The sequence below is a fragment of the Octopus bimaculoides genome, chromosome 18 (genome assembly GCF_001194135.2).
Source record: "Octopus bimaculoides isolate UCB-OBI-ISO-001 chromosome 18, ASM119413v2, whole genome shotgun sequence".
Lineage (NCBI taxonomy): Eukaryota > Metazoa > Mollusca > Cephalopoda > Octopoda > Octopodidae > Octopus > Octopus bimaculoides.
The window spans coordinates 35993554-36000788 of NC_068998.1; positions in this window are offsets into that span (position 1 = coordinate 35993554).

Sequence of the window (7235 nt, forward strand, 5' to 3'; positions counted from 1 at the left end):
ACCTATAAGATGATAAAATGCATCATCTATTCAGCTATGATGGCAACACAAAAATGCTGTTATTGTGTGGGTAAGATCATTGTTCCTGAAACCAAAAGAAAAGAACACTGGACTCATTGAAATGTGAAGATAATATTGATTGTCCTCTTTTAATTGGAAGGGCATCATTTGTCATGATTTGTTCCATATGATCAGATGATCAATAAAATGTTTTACCTGGTTGTTTTGAGGTATGGACAAACAAAAATTAAATACTGCACTGTGACTTTGCATATTCCTCTCTGATGCAACATGCCTTCACAGAGACTTTTTGGCTAAACACAAGACAACTCTCATCCCCCACTTAACCTCTGATTTGGCTCCTGTGGGCTTTTTTCATATTTTCTAACAAATAGTAGAATTACAAAATCCTAGTAAAACCCTTCTCATACTATACATACTGCCAAACACCAGCAACAACCATCAACTAATGGCTGTTGCTAATGTTTGGCAGTGTGTTCCATGTATATGTACCCTACATATGTAAGCACATATGGATCCCAAATTGGTTTGCATGTGCACATAAATGCGTATTCCTGGTGGACAGGATAAGAAGGATGAATCCATGCATAGGTTTTTGTTTCCTTCTATAGAGAGAGTCATGACTGAAAGAGAGGAGGACTACCAACTGAGGGATTAGCAGTTCATATACTGGCACCAGTGTTGCCCTGTATCCATGGTAAAGACATGTAGCTCTCAAAGTACCCAGTTCACCTGACTGTAAGTAGGTAATGCCTGTTGTCATAGCATACTATAAGTAGCAGGATATTCTAAAGTTGATGTGTTTTGTGAAGTTACACTTCTGAGTTGTTCCTCTTCCCAGATTTTGTCCATTTTCGAGAGAAGTTGCTACTAGTTACTTTTGAAGTCTTCTTTGAACAGTAAGATATCAGTTTAGCTGGAAAGAAACAATGCAGTTATTAATAAGAAGCGTTGAAATTAATGCATACAAGATTTCACAGGTCTAACATCACTCATTCATAGCCAGCCTATGAACTTTTCTGCCCACCCTCATATACATGCATAGCTGTATAATTAAGTGGCTTGTGTGTGTGTCTGTATGAATGTGTGCATATATATGCTTTTGTTTGTAGGTGTCAGTCTTCATATAAACAATACAATACTGCCTGAACATGTGAATGAACTGTATACATATGCAATACATATTATAACTGTATAAGACAATAGAATGTACATGGAAATATGTAAGAGGAATTTCTAAGCCACACATCTGCTTCTTATTTCTTCAAATACCCTACTACATTATGCATGCTATTATGTTTTAATTAAAATCAAATTCATAAAGCAAAAATATTTTGTTTACAAATGAAACTCAAAAACATTTTTGTTTACATTTAGTTAGGAGACGGATGTTAAAGCGGTTTGCTTGGTATTATTTATTACAAGGTCAACTTTGATTAAGTAGTGCTATGGTCAAAAACATTCCAGTTGTGACAATCCAGTTGGACTATGTTATCTTATGTTTTATCTTTTACTTGTTTCAGTCTTCTGATTGTGGCCATGCTGGGGCACTGCCTTCAAGGGATTTTTAGTTAAACAAATTAACTTCAGGATTTATTTTTTAAAGCTTTGGTCATAGATTATACACTTTCTCAACTCACGTAATATTTAATTTTTACAGGGAAGATCTAATGTTGATTATTATAGTTTACCAGCCCCTGATGAATGAAACATGGAGTGTGTCTTAACAGAGTTTAAGTGTGAGACCAAGAAGATCAGAACTGAATTAAGATAAATAATCCAGTAATGGATTGAGTCCTGTACTTTTTTGAATGACTTATTCAGAAAAATGCACCTATACCTCAATATATTTTTTAAGTGTTAATCAGGAGTGTCTTGGCAATGCCCATGAATTTTGCTACTCACCTCCACACCTGACTGATGAGAATGATTTGGTTGATGTTCAGCTTGAACACAAGTCAATATCCTTATTTGTAGGAAGAAACATGGGCATGGAGTGAATTTTGCAAGATAAAGCAAAGCTTCAGCAGGACTTATTAGGGTATAAAACTATGTAAATCGACAAATGTGAGACAAAGGGTGATCAGTGTCAAGTGATTGACTTCAATTATTTTAATCCTTTAGCATTTAAACTAGCCATTCTGACCCAAATATTCCACCTATTTTATGGTTGAGCCATCCGGATCAGGCCTGTCACACCTACCCTACAAAGTCATTCTGAAAATAAACAATCACATCATCAAAATCTCAAAGCTATGAGATAATGCATGATTAATTAAAAAAAATTGTGAATGTCTAAGCTTTACATTTGAACAGAGGAATCTGAATGTTAAAGGGTCATAGCTTACTCACTTCTGTAGTCAAGAAATCAAAAAGCTCACCGGGTGTCTTGTATTCCACTGCATGCCTTAATTTGCCTATCTGATGATGATGGTTCCATTTTGATTACATAGATGAGTGGTTAATAGCAGAAAGAGCATTTAGCAAATTATATGCAAATATCGAATTTGCCATCCTCCTTTTACCATCACCACTACTAAATCATGCTGGTATGAAAGAAACAGATTATTTTCAAAATTAAGTAAAACACCTCAGATATTTCACCAGAAACAGGGCTAATGAAAGATTAATAATCAGAACCTCAGTCCAGAATGAAAGCGTCTGGAATGGTTAATTCCAGAATAACTTGGTAGAATTGATAGAGTATCAAAGGAAATATTTGGCAGTATCTAGTTGTAGCCCTTCAAGTTCAAATCACACTGATGTCGATTTTTTTTTTCCTTTTATTTTTACAGGGGTCAATAAAATAAAAATACCTATTTGAGTCAATATAAGGCCTGTACCCTTCAAATTTTTAGATCTAAGTCTAAGTGGGTGGTTATATGCCTTGTATTAATTGCCATCTCTAGAGGGAACCACATATTATTTTATTGGATTTTACGAAATTATTCAAAATTTATTCTTTTCAAAATTAATTAGAAATAAGGTCAGGAAGGAGATAAGTGCCAGTACCTCCTTCCATTCCGAAGATTTGTGCCAATGTCCAAAATTCTCATCATTATCACCATCACCATCAGATACATTGGTCTTTTTTTTCTTTTTTTTTTCATTTCTGAGAATATATGGGTGAACTGTATCTTAATCCTCCATCATTTGTTAACCCTTCAATAAACCCTAGTTTCTGAAAGGTCATACCTGAATTGACCGCTAACAAAGTAGTTACTGTCATTTATTATTATTATTATCTTGACTCTCTCCCTCTCCCCACCCCTTCTCTCTTCTTTCCTCTCTCTCTCTCTTTCTTTCCCTTATCTTTCTCTCTCTCTCCACTTTTTGTTAATCACTTTCAGCAGCAGTAAGTTCTAGTTCCATTTCCTCTGTAAACATTATCTATAAATTAACCCCCTAAACATGTATAAACTAACTATTCCTGCCCTCCTACTTCCCCTCTCTCAACTTCGCTACTCCTTTACATTTTCTTTCCCTTCTATAAATTCAAATATAATTTGATATAAACATTTCAATTAGCCTATATTGAAATATGCCATTGCCACTTGGTTTTCTTTGTGGTGGTGTTTGTATGGCTGTGGCGGTAGTGATGGCCATGGTGTTGTTTTTGTTATTGGTGGTGACGATGGTTGTGGTCATGGTGGTGGTGTTGGTGATGGTTGTTGTTGTTGTTGTTGTTGGTGGTGGTGGTGGTGATGATAGTGGTGACTGTCATTGGGGTGGTTTATGGTGGCAATGATAGTGGTGGTGGCAGTTATAGTAATAGTGATAAAGGTGGTGGTGGCAGTGCTGCAGCTGTTGCTACTACTAGAGATGCTTTTTGCTGTTAGCACTGATAATGTTGGTGATGATGATAATGATGTTGGTTATGTTAGCAAAAAACTGAGGAAGTTGTTGGTGAATTTGCTTTTTGTTGTTTGTAGTAGTGGTGATGCTGCTGATGCAATGGTTATTTTGATGCAGTTGAACTTTTGTTGTTGGTAATGGTGGTGTTAGTGCCACTGAACTCTTGTTGTTTAGAGTGATGGTAATAATGCAGTTGAACTCTTGTTGTTGTGGTGTTGGTGGTAGTGACACAGTTGCTGTTACTGATTGTGATGGTGGCTAGATGTGGTTGTTGTTTAACCCTGCCCCATGTCAAGCCAGGTTGCACAATCCTATGATCAAAAGCATCCCATTTTTTCAGGTCCTTTTCTCAATATTCGTAGGTGATTCGATTCCTATTTCTAGCAAGTCAGGTAACTGTATAGATCTGTCACGGGTAAACTATGGCCTGTACCACTTTCTGGATGACATGCTTAACAAAAAATTACCTTGACTTATTTTAGCAGTGCACCTCACCTGATGAAGAACCTTGTCTTATGCAGCCCACTTCTTGAAAAAAGGGGGCCCATGCTTGACATAGATTCTACCTCATATTTGCTGGTGGTGAGCAAATATGAGGTAAATAAGTCAGCCCTGATAAAACATATCTTTGTTTAAAGGACGTAGTGGATAATGTATTCTGACTTTCATACTACTTGATACAAAGGTGGGGTGGTCACAACTTTCAGATTGTATCAAGTAGTATGTAAATCAGAATACATTATCCACTATCTCTTTAGTCTTTACTCTTTTACTTGTTTCAGTCATTTTTCTGCAGCCATGCTGGAGCACCGCCTTTAGTCGAGCAAATCGACCCCAAAACTTATTCTTTGGAAGCCTAGTACTTATTCTATCAGTCTCTTTTTGCTGAACCACTAAGTTACGGGGACGTAAACACACCACCATCAGTTGTCAAGCGATGGTGGTGGGACAGACACAGACACACAAACATATATACATATATATACGACAGGCTTCTTTCAGTTTCCGTCTACCAAATCCACTCACAAGGCTTTGGTCGGCCTGAGGCTATAGTAGAAGACACTTGCCCAAGGTGCCACGCAGTGGGAATGAGTCCTTTTGTTTTTAAATATAGTCAGATTTGAAGGAAAATTTAGCTGCTATTTTTAGCAGGTTAAGTAACCATGTAAAGGCTCCCTCATTTACTTGTTTTTGTTTCAATCATTAGACTGCATCCATGCTGGGGCACTGGTTTGAAGAATTTTAGTTGAACTTGTCGACCCTGGTACTTATTACTATTTTGTGAAGCCTGGTACTTATTCTACCAGTCTCTTTTGCTGAACTGTTAAGTTACAGGAACTTCGACACACTAGCACTGGTTGTCATGCTGTGGTGGGGGACAAACACACACACACACACACCATCGTCATCATCATCATTTAACATCTGTTTCCATGCTGGCATGGGTTGGACAGTTTGACTGAAAACTGGCAAGCTGGGGAGCTGCACCGGACTCCAGTTTGATTTGGTGTGGTTTCTACAGCTGGATGCTCTTAATAGGCTTCTTTCTGTTTTCGTCTACCAAATCCACTCACAAGGCTTTGGTCAACCCAGGGCTATGTAGCAGAAGACACTTGCTCAAGGTGTCACACAGTGGGACTGAACCTGGAACCATGTAGTTGGGAAGCAAACTTCTTGCCACGCAGCCACGTGTGTGTTATGTGTGTATGGCATGCATGTGTGTTTGTATTTGTGCTCGTCTCCAGCATTCATTGTTTATGTCCCTGTAACTTAACATCCATTGTTTGTTTGCTTACGTCCTGTAACTTAACAGTTCATCAAAAGATACCGATAGAATAAGTTTCAGGCTTGAAAAAAAATGTACTGGGGTCGACTCATTTGACTCTTCAAAACAGTGTTGGGGCAGGAATTCAGTCTGATGACTGAAACAAATGAAAGATAAAAGATTCATCCATTTTCACCACCCCTTATTCTTAAGTAAGCTGTTGTGGGTACAGTCCTCAGGCACTTCCTACATAGGGTTCTGCCAGAAGCAACCATCATTAAAATCAACTGCTCTACCCCTAAGCATGACCAATTAAGACTATGGATATTATCATACCATCCTGTTTGTTGTCTGCCCTTTAGGTCTTCTGTTAGTTGGCTCAGTTTGCAGAATCTTTTCTTGCACACCTTTCCTCCTATGGAATTCTATCAACATGACCATTTAAATTTATGCATGTTTCTTGTTTTTGCTTTTTATTTTCTTTATTGCATCATTCATTCCAAATTAATTTTTACTCCTCTCTCCCTTTAGTTTATCCTCACATCTCCTCTCTAGATATAAATATTATTGTGGTGATAGAGGTGGTGGAAATCAAAATAACAATGCTTATTTAAACTAAATTAAAAATATTATTATTATTATTATTATTATTATTATCATCATCATCGTTATTAAAAACAAAGTGTGTTAAACCTGAGTGTCAATATGTTTTATTGTAAACAATTTATTGTATCAAAAGCATAAAACATTAACTCTCAGACTAATCACTTTGTTCTTTATTTGAAGTGACCTAGCTGTGTTTCCATGAACAGGTAACACCAGGACTGAGAGAGAAAGAAGAGAGAGAATGGTAGGAGTAGGCATAGAAAAGGGTGAGAATGAGAGGAGGAGAGAGTGAGAACAAGAGAGACACATGTATTATTTAAAACCTGTTTGTTTTGTCTCTTTTGGTTGTGTATTTTTATTGAAAACCATTGCCATTTTTTAAATTAATTTTCAAAATGTGAAAAAGTTAGTGAACAGCTTTGACATTATAAAGTTGATATTATGAAACTGGTGTTTGGAACATAAATTTTGATGGAGAATTTTAATTTAGATTACTTTAAAGCAGGATTCTTGTATCATAGTCAGAATTGGTCTCGGTTAGGATGATAACAAAAGAGACATATCTACTATTTTCAAATTTTAATCAAATTATATTGCTGTGTAGAATAATGCTTAGTAATTAATTTTTGCATAATAAGGTCAACGTGAACATTGTTTTATAAAGTAAATGTCACATGTTTATCTGAGACTATATACCATGTTTCTGGTAGATGGAATCATATGGCTGTTTGGTTACAGTATTGCATTGCCAGCCCATTTGGATCTGAGTTCATATCAGATGCAAATGCTTCAATGCATTTAGGAGGCAGAACACTTGTTTGGACAAATCTGACAACTTGTCTGATAAGGTTGAGATCACCGCTAACCTTGAGAATGATCTTCGAGTGGGGTAGGAAATGGCTTGTAATGTTTTCAATCCATCGAAACCTAAACTTCTCTCAATTAATCACTTCACACATCCTTTCTTGCCTCGGTTTCGATGGATGGT